This window comes from Buteo buteo, chromosome 7 (assembly GCF_964188355.1).
Source record: "Buteo buteo chromosome 7, bButBut1.hap1.1, whole genome shotgun sequence".
NCBI lineage: Eukaryota > Metazoa > Chordata > Aves > Accipitriformes > Accipitridae > Buteo > Buteo buteo.
Window position 1 is genome coordinate 7,716,233 of NC_134177.1, and position 16,618 is coordinate 7,732,850.

Consider the following 16,618-nt stretch of genomic DNA (forward strand, 5'->3'; position numbering starts at 1 on the left):
CTTTTGGTTACTCCTATTGTGTCCCCACATAACTTTCCAGATGCCTTAAGTTTCTATACTAATACTGCAGGATAAGACAGTATGAGTAAATAAGTATAAGATGGCGAGAATAGAAGTAGTTTCTGTAGATAGTCCTTAAGAACCAGCAGACATACTGATACCTCAGGCACCATTAATTCTTGATTGGGGCATACCAGGATTGTCAGAGGAGCCATCTGCTACTTTGTTCTGTGTGTATTTATTTATTTATTAGTAAGGTGAATCCTGACATATCACGTGGGAGAACTGTAAGGGGAATGATGTTTTTTATTGAGCTTCCTGCAGAACATCTTACTGAGAAGGACAGTTTTGCTTTTGTTGTTGATTACTTCTCCTGATACTCTGCATCATGATGTGTTTCTTTTTATATTGTGTTCACTGACTGTTTTCTGACTAATATATCTTGATATTTGCTACTTGAAGCGGCATACAAAGAAGCTGTCATCACCAGCTGTGTAGAAGACATCTGAGAAAACCATCAATAAGTATTAAGAAGCAAATGAAAATGTCTCTGCTGCCCTACCGAATTTGACTTTTAGTACTTTTTTGCCGTCTTTCTCCCTTGGCTCGACATGCTTAAATACTTTGAGAGAGAAACATTTTGCTAGCTGCCTCTTCCATGAACTCCAGGTGCACAGGCCTGTGCCCAATTTCTTGCGATGCAGAAATAAGCCAGTTGATTACATTTCTGTTGCCTTTCTGAAACCTGTAATCTTCAGGCTCTACTAAGATTTAAGGCATATCAGGATAGGTTACTTCTGTGTGCCTAAACATTTTAGATTGAAAATAAACGTTCAGCCCCTATCAAGAATAATCTACTGTTCTGTTAAGAAGGAAGAATAGCAAGTAAGCTATTACCACAGAAAATTTCACTGCAATTTTCTTTTGCGTAAGTTTAAATTCTGAGTAGAGAGGTTGTCAATTAGTGTGCAGATTTTTTTAATTGGCTATAATAAAAAGCTAATTGGTGTTTTGCTTAAAGAGTGAATTAAGAAAGTGTTGCTATAGAAACTTTGCATGTACGTAGTGCTGCTCTACATAACGGTGAATATAATAGTCTAATGACCTTTTTGAGCCAGCTGTATAGTCAAGGAAAAAGTGTTAAATTCAGTCTTGGTGAAGTGATCATTAAGGAGTTTGTGACTTTACCCATTTCATTGCCTGAAAGTATCTCTGGCATTGTCTTGCTGAATGTTTCTCTTGACTCGTGTTAAACCATATAATAAATGCTGGTCTCGGAAGACCTGAACTTTTGTAAAATCCGAGTGCTCCAATTTTCGATGTGTAAACTGATCTGTAATCCATCAAGTGTGAAATGTACTACTGGGAAAATTTCATTTTCATAATCTGAGAAAGTGTGATGATGGATCGTAAGTGACAACATCTAATCCGTTAGCAGTTGTATTCCTCCCTCCTCTCCCCGCCTTCTCTAGTCACTGAATTCTAAGCCTTATGTAAAACACAGGAGTTATAAGTCAAATTGGATTTCTGTTCTAATTTGCAACATTCTCTCCCAGCAAAAATAGTTATCTTCTCAAAAATAAACTTTGCTGGGGAGAGAATAATTTCTTTGGGATTTGTGAACAGGAATTTTTTCCTTGGGCTAGTGCTTGCCTACCTACGTTACTTCAGAGTTGTTATTGGTAATTCTGCTACCTGCTTAAAAGCTAGATACAGGTGGCATGGACAAAAAAATTTGAAGTATATTATGAACATAGTCACTTCTGCAGAGGAAATTGGTCAGTCATGAAATAAGTGTCTCTATATTGTACGGGGGAAAACTGAAACATGACCTTTTTTCAGTTCCCTGATCCCAAATCTCATTGTTACTACGTAAATGAACAAATCGTGTTGTCCCCTTTTTAACTGTGTATCTAGCAGATGCAGGGGTGTGAGATCCTGCAGTTATTAGTCATAGTGACAGAAAAACCTTAAAGTGTTCTGCATGTTTTAAATGATGCTGTGACTATCTAAATGGAAAAGACTGGACAACTAGCTGTAGCCTGTGGAAGAGTTCACTGTGTTCTTTTTTCCTCTGGTTTTCAACAAAAGAGAAACCATTCTGTGTCTGCTAAATTTGCCCCTGCACTTGTTCTTCCAACTGGTAAAACATAAAAATCTTTTTGAGTTTGAGTTTATGATTTGACCTTTTTTCTCTCCCTTTTTTCTTCTCAGTAGATGCTTAGAAGAAATCAAAGATTCTTCTAAGTTGGTGAATTTAGGAGAATTTCTCAGAATTCTTTGGAATTGTACAGCAGGCTTCTTTCTGTACCTCTGGATCATGACTGAGTAGTATCATAACTTAGCGGCTATTTTTCCCTTGATACATATATGTAAGCCCTATTAGTGTTAATGCCTTTTTGAGATGCTTCCCTCATATATTCAATATCTGTTACTGATGGATGTCTAAACCCTAAAGTCTTATGAGTTGCATGGCATGTGGCTATCTCTAGAGCTTAATAGAAAGTTGGATTTAATCTCACAGTTCATCTTTTGAGCAGTAAAACTGTAAGACAGATAAAATGTTTTAATGTGAAGCTTTTATCTGAGACCTGTGAGCAAATAAGTCTTTCTTCTGATCCAGGGAAAGGACTGGTTTTACTCTGCCCCCTCGCCCACCCCCCCCCTTAATCTTGCCCAGTAAGACCATAACTGTAATGTGTGCTTCCATGGGCTTGTATAGTTTAAAGGTGAAGTTTTGCAGAAAAGTAGTACAATATTGTATTTATGACTGTCAAGCAAATGTGCTTTTTGGAACTCAGTAAATCCATCCTTACTTCATTTTAAATTTTAGCTGCTTTGCTTCAGTTCGTTGTCAACTGTTTTTGTGAAAAGGGGACTGGGTCTCTGAAGGGCAAAACATGAATCTATTTAGGACTGGTATTTTCCTCTTAGTTTTACATGACTGTACAAGGCTCTGAGCATCCTGATCTAATGTTGATGTTATTCCTGCTTTAAATGGGGGTTGGACCAGATGACTTTTTAGGCTTCTCCCAACCCAAATTGCTTTATCTCTGGCAGGGTTCAAATCTACAATGATAAAGGGACTGTCTTCCTGTTCTTTCATTTTTATGAACTGTGACTGTGCGGGGTTACCTTGAAGGCAGTTACAACAGCAACTGAAGTATGAATAGTTAAAGTAGCATCAGCTGCGGGTAGTTTTTTTTTAAAGATAATCTATCTCCAGATGACAAATTCAAACATGTCTTTTAAAGTTTTCTTCTACAGCTTTTATTCTCCCTGTTATTTAAAGGATAACTTTGGTCAGACTTTTGAATGCATACCTAGGAAAAGATGTAAAAACCAGTTCATCCCCCACCCAAAGGCCACCTATCTCTCAACCAGTCTTTCTCACCTTCTTACCTGCACAAGGGGAAGCCTGTTTCAACGTGGCTGCTACAGCCATTATGTTGGATCAGTAAAAGTTATATGAAAACCTAGTGTCTGGGAGATAGAAACTGCACTCCTGCTAGTTCAGTGCATTATTTGTTTATTGGGATGAGTGTCGGCTGTGGTCCTACAAAATGGAGTATTGGAGGAGCCCAGTGGGTTCTGCAGTGTGAATGTCGATGGGACGCCTCGGAAAAGAAGCTGCAGTGCCTTTCTTTTTTATTTCTTTTTTTTTTTTTTCAGGTAACTTCTTTGTTGCCCTGATATAATTGTGTTTACAGAAAATTACAACGGCACAACTTGGTTACTATTGATCCTGTTTTCCCTTTTGTTTTATAATTTATGTAGTGCAGCAATGGAGGGTTATTACTGGACTTATCTGTAGAATCTTTATAATAAGCTTTGATTAGTACTGAACTGCAGTGATATACACAGAGACTGTTTAAATATGTACTGAGCTACCTTGTTTTGCTTGGGGAAGGAACACATTGGCACCTTTTGCATTTCATTAAAAGGAGGAGGGATATTTATGTGGATGATAATGAGATTGCTAGTGGGAAATAAGTGAAAAGTTGAAATGATCAGAATATCAGGGTTTTTTTGATAATAAGAACGCTTCTACTTTACTGATGGATAAACAAGGCAATTCTTTATTGTCCAGTGTTCTGTAGTAGAGTAGAACTACCACAGGTTCCCTGCGTATGAACCGGCTGCTTCATGAACCAGACCTTGCTGGATGTGAGGGCATTGGTTTTGACATTTTTGGCAGTCACTTCGTTTCTTTAAATGAGAGAAATACTTCATAACTACCAGCATGTTTAAAAATATGTTCTACTTTGCTGCTGTGTCAGGAAAATGAGTCTTCTATTTATATTTACAAGTTACATCATTGCAAATGGTTAGTTTTCTATTTCAGTGAATGGTATTATAAAATGTGATGTGTTCCTCTTTTGCAGACAGTTAATATAGAGGCCAGATTGAAAATATGCCTTCGTGAAAAAGTCTCTACAAAACTGATCCTATCTTGGCTTTAAGGTAAATGAAAAAACTGTATCAAACACCTCTTCTAACTTTTCTTCTCATCATAGTTGTTCTGTTTGAAAGAAACGTGAGGATATTATGTGCTCAGAACAAAGAAAGTAAGTATTTTAAGGAGTTAAGTTGCAAAACTTAATAATTAGTCAAAATAAAGTGTAGGCGTGAGCCAATAATTTGGGGTAGGCTTCAGTAATTAAGCAAAATGACAGTCAGTGGCATGAATGCTTATGTGTCTTACTGCCTTGGCAAGTGTCTGTTTTGTCTAAAAATTGAATATGCATATGAAGGAGAGATCACTATAATTCAATGGAAAATGTGAAATTACAAAGGCAGCAAAGTATAAATAATTGAAAATCAGGTTGCAACTCTGGCTTCTGTATTTCATGAGCTCAGTTGCAAACAAAATTGCTAGAATGGGAATTCACATTTTTGTTCCTCTTAATTTTACTTTCATGGTGCCATACTCCTGGTATAGAGAGCAAGGCAGTGAAAATGACGAAGGGGTAATTAAATATCTGTAGGAAATTAAAAGCCAAACCAGACTAATTTTCAGCACTCTACAGTTTTTATTATATATGTATACACTTTGATTTCTCATGTATGTGGAAAATGTATCCTCTAACACTGCATATTTTTAGTCATTCTCCTCCAGAATTTTTTCACTTGCTGTGTTCCGTGGTAAGACTTAGCAAGCTTGTTTTGTTTGTGAAACCATTGCAGGAAATAATTATTTTAATAACTTTATGAACAGTTAATTACCTGCAAGTATAGCTAAGTATTCTTAATCTCTACTAAATAGTCCTTTATGTCCATACCTTGTTTGACTGTTTACTATGTCTTATGCATTTGTTGAAATCACTCAAAATGGGTAAATTTCAGCGTTTGAAGCTCTTTGGATCTACTTGCTCTGCTGTGTCTGCAGATGAAGGGATCGGTGAGATTGCTGTACTCAAAGTGTTATTTTCAAGTGGCACTTTCTCCAAATTTAACCAATGCTATTAGGCATAATAGAAACCATATGCTGCTTCATATCCCTAGTATTAGGGGTTGTGATACTGGCACTCGCCATAAAACCAAGTTCCAGGCAGCGCAATAAATTCAGTTGTGTATTTGGTTTAAAGGGACAGATTTTGCCCTTAAGCATCAGGTACTTCTAGAACCAGATCAAGACAGAAGGGCTTGCAATGATGAAATAATTTGACTCTAGAACTTGCAAAAATATGCTCGTAGAACTTAGTCACAATAAAAAAAAAAAAAAAAAAAAGAAAAAATACATTTCCCAGTAGTTCAGAGTGGTAGCTCTGTCTAGCCGGGATAGGTATCTCCACTATATACTCAAATATTTCCCATAAGCATGGTAAGCAGTTACCTTGGTGCATGGAGGGTTGGGCTTGTGGAGGGGCTGCTGTCCCTGAAGATGGGGTCTCTCCTGATGCCTCCGGGCCATGTGGTCACAGCAAGAACAGTTTCAGATTCTTGTGCTTTCTCTCTTCAGCCTGTTTGGTGCTACCAAATAAATTCAGCAGTTCCTTCAGTTGTATCATGATGGTTTCATGGTTTAAATAGTTTTAAAGTCTCGATTAGACTGTGGCATCAGAGAGAAATATTTAAGAAATCTGGCAGAGTAGAGATTGATCAGTATTGCATTTGTCTAATTAGCGAATAGGCACAACTATGCTTGTTATACTAAAGTAATTATAATATAAAATGGGCAACATAAAATCCATTTTTCTTGCGCTATATACTTCGGGTGCAAATTATAGAAGATTCATCTGGAACGTGAGTCTGTAAAAATGCTTTTGTGCTCTAAGGAGCAGACAGTAGTAGTCAGGATGTTTCCTTCCATGCTGTAGAATTGTCTCCATCATCTAGTTTTTTGACAATAGAGTTGTTTCTGTGCATTACATATGCTTTGCTAAATTTCATTCATTTTGATGTCTTGGTTCATGAAGTATAACAAAACACCCAGGAGCCTTATAAAGGAATTGTGGGAGAGTAGTCATCCCGGGTGATAGCACTGTTCCTTCTCTTATCCGTTCCTCATGTCAAATATAGTGTGTTTTTTCTCCTCTGGCAGTTTCTATATATGGACCATGGAATAATTCAAAGCTGGAGCAACCGATGTGGTTGTCCTGTCTGGAGGCAGTAGGCCTTCCTTGGAATAATTATTTCTGTGTGTTCTGTAATTGTACTTAAAATAAAGCAAAAGCCTCCAATCCTGAAGATACTGGTGATGGAAAAGCTGTCATGATTCTTGGAAAATTGCCCAATAGATTACACTGTTGGAAAACATTTTTCCTGTTTATTTCTTGAATTTGAATCAGCTTGAAGCATTGAAAATAGCACTTTTTTTTTCCTGCTCACCTGCGCAACCTTATGCTATCATATTTCTGATCCTGGCTTAATTATTTAGACTGCTAGTTAATCACACCCTAGCTTCTACATAAATATCAGATTAAGCTCTTTTAGCCTTTTCTTTGTAAGGATGTTTTACAGTCTTCTTCATGGTCTCTGTCCTAATAATCTCTAATCAAGCTCCTTCTCCAGTGATGGATAACAGACCTGAAAACATGTTTGAATGGTGGTCTCAAAAGTTAAAAAAAAAGAGAGACAGACAATGCATCTTCTTAGTTGTATGCTTAAGAGAGACCTTTTCACAGCATCGCACTGGGAATCTTGTGTTTCCCTGTTCTAGAATTATGGGTTTTGCAATGTTTGATGCTTTTTAGTGCTTTGTAATAAGTTTCTCAATATTTTCATATTTTTCTTCACTTGAGGAGGTCAGATAAACTTCCGTCTCATGGAAGCTAGCAAGATAACAAGACTCTGAAATACCAAGAATGTATTACGGGGTTATTTGATGGTAGCGTTAAGGCGATAGAAGTATGGACTTTTGCCGAAAGAGCTGTACCTTCCCCTCCGTCCTCAGCCATGGCCCTGCCACTTCCCCTGTGCCACGTGGATGCTTGGGCTGCAGTGGGAGGAGGTGGATGAGAGCTGCTCTGGCTGAAGGTAATCTGGGGCTGGGGAGGGGAAGAGTTTTCATCTTCGTTTGCCTTGTCTAGCTCTGTTTATGGCTGCATAACTTACCTGCTAGTGCCTGCAAGTGGAGGTTAACCTGTGGCTTCAGGATGGGCAGGCAGGGAAACTGCTGCTTTGGAGGTGGTGCATATTTATGTTGATATTAAGGACAGTGGATCGGTACCTCTGGTGGTTGAAGTACTGCTTTGTTTCCATGGAATACATTAAAGATCATGCATTTCTACTTGTGAGATCAATTGATTTTTATTTATCTCGACAAGGTTTAGAATAGCATTTCTTCGTGTTCAGTGCCATTCTTCTGGAGTTAAAAAGCTGTCATCTGCTATTTTATTTTTTACAAATTCAAAGGACACTTTAGTACTGTCAGCGTGAGATCATCACTGTCTAATAATAGACATTTTAGAAGATTTCTATTAATGTCAACTTTTAACAGAGCCCTCTTACTAAAAGAATTGTACCTTATAATCATGCTGTGTCTTTCACTACAAAGCAATTATAGGAATTGTGTGAATTGGCTAAAATCTATTAGCTATTAAAACTCAGAATGTTACTTCTGATCAGAAAAGTCATCTTGTTTAACTTCCCCCTCCCCATCATAAGTCTGTGAGAGTTGGGAGCCTGCGAGGGAGAAAAGAAAGGGAGCTGATGGTGGTTAATGGCTAATGAATTCAGCTAAGGATACAGGAATGGTTGCCTGGCAACGCGGGGAGGATGGGCTGGGGTCCCCTGTCAGTACATAGGAGTTGACAAATGGCTCATCTCTTGAGCTCAGGAAGACTGACTTCTGCATTTTTTGCATACTTTATTCTCAATAAGTATCATAGCTGGGCTAGATTTGTGTATTATATGTTTTGTCTCTATGTATTTCATTCTTTAAAAAGAAACACAAGAAGAATGGAAGCAAATCAAGTGTTTTAGTTAAAGAAACAAAACATGTTGTGAATTCTGTCCCATGCAGTTGTTATGCTTTCAAGATGTGAGCCGTGTTTAGTAAGAGATTTGCCTAAAATTGCAAGCTCTTGGATCTAATTCCAGGTAAAGTTATGTTTTCTTAGCCTGAGAGCCCTCTGGAAATGACCATTGATACGCTCAATGCTGAAGGATGATGAGCTGGGGTTTGTGTTATAATTGCAACCTTGAGAAGATTTCCTTTTTTTGTCGTTGAAACACAGTTATGCACTGACACATCTACTTTGTTTTCCTTCTTACAGTGAAATAATATCAGGCTGCAAACTAAGTGTGTACACTGAGGAGTATGACAGACTTGACCTTGTACAAGTTGTTCTGACGACAATTCAAATGAGTTTTGAATATAGGTGTCAGTATGAGCTGTAGATCGTACTGTAGATTTCTGCTGCGATATAATTGTATGTAGGCGGTACTTCGTTAGGGAGATGAAGAGTGGCCTTTGTTAGTTTGGTGCTCTCTAGAAGGGCTTAATGGAAAAGTAGATGGACGTTACCACACGAAGGTAGTTATCATTAAGTGAATATTGGACTAGTAACTTTTTCCTTTCCTGTGGAGATAATTACAAAGGAAAAAGTTGCAACTGGCTTGCAGACCCAAGTTGTGCAATATGATAGGCTGTGTAGTTTTGCTGTTGCCAGAGGAAGTAATTTTCTCAGCTCTTTTGGCTCTCAAGAACAGCTTTGGTGCCTTAATGATAAGGTCAAAGCTGTAGGAAACAGGTTGGGTTCTTGTTTTGAATTGTTGGACAGGAGATCTACCTAGCCATTTTGTGCCTCTTTCTTCCAGGCAAAAATGAGGTCAATATGTATACATCTGCAATCGTATTACCTTGGGAATTCATTAAAAAAAACCCCAACAAACACAACACAAGACTCTCTCCTACTAGTAAAAGCAATTGTCATTTGCAAAATGCTTGCTTTCATTTTTTCTTGTTGGGTTCAGTGTTTTTGTTAATGGTTGTTGTTAAGGCTGAACCTTTTTAGAGCATTTGGTGTATTGTGAAACCTGACCAGCTGTCAAGATGTAGAGTGTTTGTATGGAAATGTTTTGATGGAAGCTGCAAAGAAATCTGTTATGTTTACTGGATACTTTGTAATTATCAGACTTTGAATAATCTAGACCAAATCAGTGTTTTCATCTAACTTCTTTTTCTGCACAGTCTATTCTCTCTGTCCCAATGCAAACACACAGAGGCAAGATAGCAGCAGGCAACTGCATGGAATTACTTCCTTGAAACTGGAGATACTCAGAAAATCAGGTGAAAGGTTTGAAATGTTTCAATTTGTATAGCCAAAACCTTAAGGCAATTGTCACTAACAAAATGGTCTTTCTCCTTCATTCTTCGTGTTGTAAACTGTAGCTTCTGACTTACTATTTATCTTTTTAATGGTTTATACTTAGCCCTAAGTTTGCTGCAGGGTACTGAGGAATGTTTTGTAGCTTATGATGATTCATGGGAAAGCTTGGGTAAACTGCTCTGGACTGTATTTCTTGGTAACTTGTATTCTTAAGGGCAACTTTGGTCTGTAGGTAAGATTACTCTTTCCCATCATCTGCATGTTTAAGTGTCTGCTGATACAATTGTATTAACTTAAACGTAACCGCCATGATTGAAGGAACTGCGTACTGCACTAGAATTACGGCAGCTTTGGATCCAAGTGTTTGAAGGTGTGCTTTAATCTAGTATATCAATAAAGGAAAAGATTGCAAATTTAAGACTGATAAATCTGTGTTCATGTCTGTCACAACCCATGCTGGACAGACCAGGGAGGGGTCCTGTTGAGTTGGGAATTCCCTCGGGCTAAATTAAGGTGAAATGACACCAAATGATCACTTGAACGTTTTATTCATGGCAGAAGCAACCTGAACTTGGAAGGCGTAACAGTAGGTGGTGTGGTCTCTCACAACAGGAGCTGGCATGAAACTACCTCAGTAAACCGTGTAACCTGTGGTAATCACATATACATCAATTCAGGGAAGAAAAGCAGGAGACCCTCCCGTTGAGTCAGGAGGTTCAGAGCAGACCCCCTTGCTTTCCAGACTTCTCAGAGAGGAGCCAAGGGGGCGGCTGGATCTGCACATAGTCCCAGACTTGGTCAACGGTTTATGTCTAAAGGGATGGGGTGTAGGGATTATGGAAAAGGAAAGAGAAAGAGAGACAGAAAGAAGAAAAGAGGAAGATTTCCCCGATCCTGGGTCCAGCGTTGCTCCAGCTAGCCTGAGTCCAGTTCCAGTGGGTGCGCACAAGTGGGGCTTCAATTTGTGCCCTTTTATCATCTCCTTGCCCCTCCTTCGGTTGGGCACTCAAACTCATTAGGCTAATTAGGTGTGTCATGCACGGTTTGTGCTTCTAGAACCTTCGGGAAATGTGTTGGTGGGCTTGGGGGTCATTTGGGGAGCAGCCGCGTCTTCCCTGCAGACATGACCATTGTTTGATCTTTGGCCACGCACGGTGAGCTGCCCTGCTCAGCACATCAGAACAGGGAGCTGCGTGTCCTCCGGCATGCCCTCCTGTTGCCCATCGGCTTCTCACCTCTGATTCTTTGTTATGCACAACTTTCCCCACCACAATGTTTGAGACATTAACTCTTTTGGTCTCTCACAATGTTCAAGATGTCCAAATTGTTGGCTATTTACTTCCCTATGATAGATTCTAAGAAGGCAAAATACCTTAAAAATTATTATAATTGAACCAAGAAAATAAGTAAGGAGCAATAAGATCTTTGAAAAAAAAATATGGCAGTTTCTCTATCTGTCCAATGCAGTGCTGTTGAAAAAAGTCTGGCCAACTTCTGTAACGTCACCAGAAATGTTCTTTTATTTAAAACCAAATTAAATAATTTTAAATAATTGTTGGCTGGCTTTTGTAAGGAATACAAGTGGAACATATTAAATGCTTTCAGCATTCTTTCGGAATACCTGCTGGTTGGTGTCTTATGAAATTTCAGTATTATTAATCTATTAACACATTGGTTACATTGGAACATTGGTTAAGAAAAACTAGACTATGTAAGTTGTGTTTTAAAATGATGCTTTAAGTCAGCCAGTTTTGATACTTTCAACTTACTTTTGCATGGGCTTTCTTTAATTTTCATCTACTGCCTCATACTGTAGTAGTTTGTTGGGCTTTTGCCTTTCTTATAGGACTCAGAGAAAGACAAGGAAATATCAACCCAGAGCAGGCAAGAGTTAAAAGACTTTTTCATTTTTTTAAATTCATTTTTTAATTTTTATTGTGTACCATGAGCATTGTTTGCAAGTGAGGTTCTGATTCCTTTTCTTAATTATGGACACAGAATTAACTTCTTATCCTTCATTTTGGCTTCTATGCTGTTTTATTTGCCTTACATAATACCCTGTCTGAGATATGGAGACAATTTATTGATTAAAGCATATGAAACAAGTGCATGGTGTGTAAGCAGGGAGAAAGGGGCATGGGTAATGTATTTTTAGATCTCATTTCCTATGTTGCTTCTGTATTAAAAAAAATTATGTGAAAATATACTAAGCAATGCAATAACTGCATACTAGTAAATATAAAGCCAACAGCTGTGTTTTCCAAGAGTACACCACCGCAACTGGAATTGGGAAAAATAAAACTTTATTGCAGATTTGGGGAGAAATGGAAAACAATGCTAATCTAAAAATCATTTATCTTTTTTTTTTTCCTCCACCTCCATTGGGGAGAATAAGATTTTGCTGCCTTTACTCTCTCTGGAAAAATATAGCTCATTCTGTTGTTTAGGAGTATTGCATAGATAATTCAGAGGTGCAAACAACAATGAAGAGTGTTATTCCATACTAGAAATGCTTTACATAGGGAGTTACTTATAGTAAATAGTTGAACTTAACTAGTTTAGAAGAAAGGAACAATTATTCGGTCTGAAGCACAATTCAAGTGCCCTGCTGTCAAAGAAGGTGTGCCAGGCTACAATCTGAGTCTCAGTTTGTATAGTCCAAGGGCGCATCACCTACCCCTCTGATTTTTGTGGAGTAGTTAAAAACTAATGAAATGTGCTTTACTATGAGATGTGCTTTATCTGCAGAGGGCTGTAAGCAGATGTGATGTGAAAGTGTCTCACTGGAGGGGAAGAGATGGTAAATTATGGGTGTGCTGAACTTGGCCTGCATGTATACGTGCATACTGCACGGTGCAGCTGGATCAAAGAGGTTGCGCTCACCTAACAGCTTGTCAGCACCAAAAAAAGCTGTCTTGTTCCCGTGTTCTGCACTCCTTTGTGGGCTGATTAACTTTTTTTAAGTAGCAGAAAACTGAGAGGTGATAGGAAAAAGTAGGTAGCTTTCTGCTGGTGAAGCTGTGGGATTAGTGAGCTGAATAAGCTTATCATAGCTTCAGAAGACGACCGCACCTGGCACAAGGAGGCAGCAAGTCTCCTGGCTACAAAAGCGAGAAACGGGTGTAGGAATATAATTTTAGTGACAACTTTTTGTCAATATGCCCCCTCATTTGTCAGTAAGCGTGTACGTATCGAAAGCATTTGTCAGACTTCCCATGAAGAGGGAGACTCACTGTTTAGCCTGGTTGATGATATGACAAAGCTGAATTTTGTTGCTTTGCTTGATTCAGGAGGGAACTGTTTGCCAGCTCGTAGCACTCAATGGGATGTACGTATTGCAACTCATGGCATTTCACAAAATGGCTGTCTTGCTCTATGTGGCAGTCCCACAAAGTGAGGTAATCTGTTAGCATGCTATTGCTTCTTTGTAAAATATACATACATATATATATCTTTATATATATATATATATATATAATTTTTACAGCTCTTCTGTTGGAACAATCTTTAGTGATTGAAGATTCACACATAAGATTCTTCCTGGCTCTTCTATATTTGCTGGGGTAGAAGATACTTCAGAGTCCAAGTCTTCATTGGCTCAAAAATCCATCTCCATATTAAATCACTGTATTTTATAGAGTATATTTGCTATAAAAGCTTACATATGTGGCTGGAATGCAAGCTGACCTGCTTAAACCACACCTCTTCCCAGCTTTGCTAGATCCATCTAGAGATGAGTGTTCGTCTTGCCAAAATCTAAACACAAGGTCACCCATTTTTGTGTTTCGAAGAAGTACTTTCTCTAAAAGGCTAGAGTAAGGATAAAATGGTGAATTTTTTTTTTAAACCGATCAGCTTTTGATTCCCTGTATGAGGTTTTTAGGCTCTGTGCTTCCTAGTGTGATCTTAGAATAGTAAGATTTACTTCTTAGTTGTGCAAGATGGAGTTCAGTATTAGCTAGCATTTATAGCATTAGCTCTCTTGCTGACAAATATTAGAAAAACATTTTTCATTCCCTCGCTCTTTTGCTTTCCTTTTTTTAAGCTGCTTACTTTTGTCATTTGATTTATCCTTTGCTTTCAATTATAACTACAAGATTCATCAAGAATAGAGGTGGTAGAAATAAATCGTGCAGAGATTTTTGAGTAAAACAAACACCTTTTTAAAGAGCACTTGTTTAATTCCACTGCTTTTATAAATAATCAAGTGGATTGAAGGGCAGTGAAATTGGTACCCTTTATACTAGATCTTATATACTCTGCATTACTATCATTTGCAGGCCCAGGTTATAACGTATCAGCTTCCATGCATCAGATCTTTATACTTGTTTACATAAATTGATTTTGTTTAATACCAGAAAGACCAAATTAAAAGGAAAAAGGAGAAGCTAATTCTTCTTTTTTCTATCTTCTACAAACTGACTTCATACTAATGTGTTTGGCTTCTGTGCACTCATCTTTCAGCTGCTGAAGTCAGCTTGAGTTGTTATTTATTTTCTACAGACTCATCTGTATTTTCATTAAGTAGGAAATCTAAAAACATTAGCAGTGAATCAGGAGGCCATTGCTGATTTTGATTGCTAACATTTTTTTGAGATTTGGTTGCTAAAGCTGTGTGAATGAAAACTGAGGAGCAGGAACTGATTAGAAAAAGATATTTAAAGGAACTTCAGAAGTGATGTTTTGACAGAGCACCTGTTTTCTGTGGAGGGAAGAATACCTCTGTTGGGGAAGGCTGTCAAAGTGTTCTTGTTTCAGCTTTCCAAATCAGGACTTTGAGAATGGAGAGACAGAGATGTTGAGTTGTTTTCTTACGGTCATAAAGCTATCAAATGAGGTCACAAACCAAACTGTAGTCTTAGATCCCCCTCTGCTGTGTTACATTTGTCAGTCACGTCAGAACTCATAGGTCTTGGAGAAACAGAACAATTATCCATAATTCCGGTATTGCGAAAAGTAATATATGCATTATTAACAAAACAACAATTAATGAAAACTCCATGGATGTTTTGAACACCGTTTTCTTCTGCATGCTAATAAATTCACCTGGCATGTGATTTTCTCACTCAGCAAGGGATCATGGAGAGCTTGAGGTACCTGTTAGTCATTTTGCTGGATGTGCTTTTGAAAAAGGAGATTGCTCCTCTGTGCAACCATCCTCCAGGGAAGTGGCCAAGGGGGGAAGACACCTCCTGTTGGGTCTGGAAGGCCTATGTCTTGGTTCTGTTCAGTCCATATCAGTATGTTTTAGATTAGAGTGGTGGTTTGGAGCCTCTTCTGGTCTCTTAAAGAAAAGAAAACCAAGAAAAAAACCAAAAGCTTTTTTGAACCTCAGAAACTTTCTTAATGGAAGACTCATTAAAACTAGGTCTTTTCACCATAAAATAGTTGTTTCAACAAAGTGATATTTTTCTGATGGCAAGTAGTTTTCTGACAAAAAAGTTGAAGTGAGCTGTAATTAGTGCTTAGAAATAAATGAGAACAAATATACTTTGTTTCCCGCTAAGCTCCAAAGTGGTGATGTTTGCATCTATATGAAGTTTTATACCATGGCCTCCTTGTAACTGGTGAAAAACTGTTTACCACAGCTAGACTTGGAAATAAAACTCAGACAAGCCAGAGGAATGTGGGATGAAAATCTCAGCCATGATGCAGTAAGTCTTTCTTGGGTTTTGCTCGCTGCTCAGCGCTGTCTCTGCCTGCTGGCCCTCAGTTGCTCCTTTTTTTTAGTGCATCGTTTGCATAAACACTGAAAACCTATTTCACTCTGGTATTTGAGACTGGTTATCCTTGCTTTTGTATTTAATCCATTTTAATTGTGGAAGAAAATATTTTTTCCCTCCCATCTCCTATTTTAATTGAAGTTGTAGGCTAAACAAGTGCTTGTAATTTGGAGGCTAACCAAATAATGCTGTTCCTTTTACCGTACCATTTTCCATGGAACAAATAAAATAGCCATGTTGCTCTTAAAAACCAAACAAATAATCACCACCAACAAAAAAACCCCAATCACCAGCAATATAAAAACCTGAATGTCAGCATCTGTGCCCTTCTGTTTTGGTGAAGGAGACAGGATTGGCACTGTCCCTTTTCTCCTAGCAGTCCTGCCATTATTGAAGGTGAAATGTATGTGGATTTTTTTTTTTTCTGTGAAAAATGTCGGTCTGTGGTGCTACACAGGTAGTTGCTACAAAAACTTTGTGGACTGCTTCTCTCCAGTGATATACCTTAAAACATTTTGGTATTAACTAGCAAGCTTACACAGAGGCTGGATCAGGGAGTCTCTTAGTGATTTGTGTAGAAGAACTCTGTGTATTCCCAGTGCTTACTTTTTAGTTCTGGATATGATTTGTATTATCTGTGCAATTTCACATGTAATAAGTGTGCCTCATTATTCATATTTTTGAAACACTGAAACTATATTCTTTAGGAAAAAAACCCCCACCCACTTGTCTTTCTATTACATTTGTAGAGTATATGGCATAATACATCTGGGAGTTTGAAACATGTTACTGGTAAAAAATGACAGCAACTGTGTTAGCTGTTGATGACATTACTTTTTTTTTTATTAATTCTGTAAAATGTTTAGCTTCTTGAGTAGAAATGAGAGTCCTGAAAGCAATTTGGCCAGCACACACAGGAAACTTGTGCTTTTCTGAAGACTTTCAGTTGTGAGAGCCTCTCTCTAGATTTGCAGAGCTACCCGAGAAAACTTGTGCCAATATTCATATCCTCTTGCAAACCTTATCAGTATTGGTGGAGAATACTCTATTTCTAATGACAATTGAACTTGGGCTTGTAGTTATCCATGATGTTTGCGGTGTGATGCAGTGATCTGTTTG

At 38.1% G+C, this 16,618-nt stretch overlaps 1 protein-coding gene across 1 annotated transcript in view; it reads left to right on the forward strand.

Annotated features, from left to right (window-relative positions):
* NAALADL2 (N-acetylated alpha-linked acidic dipeptidase like 2) overlaps positions 1-16,618 on the forward strand; it is a 644,640-nt gene that overhangs the window by 96,642 nt on the left and 531,380 nt on the right. Inside the window, exon 3 of the mRNA XM_075031410.1 lies at positions 4,386-4,464. The gene's annotated coding sequence lies outside the window, so the exon portion shown is untranslated. The remainder of the gene's footprint in view (positions 1-4,385; positions 4,465-16,618) is intronic.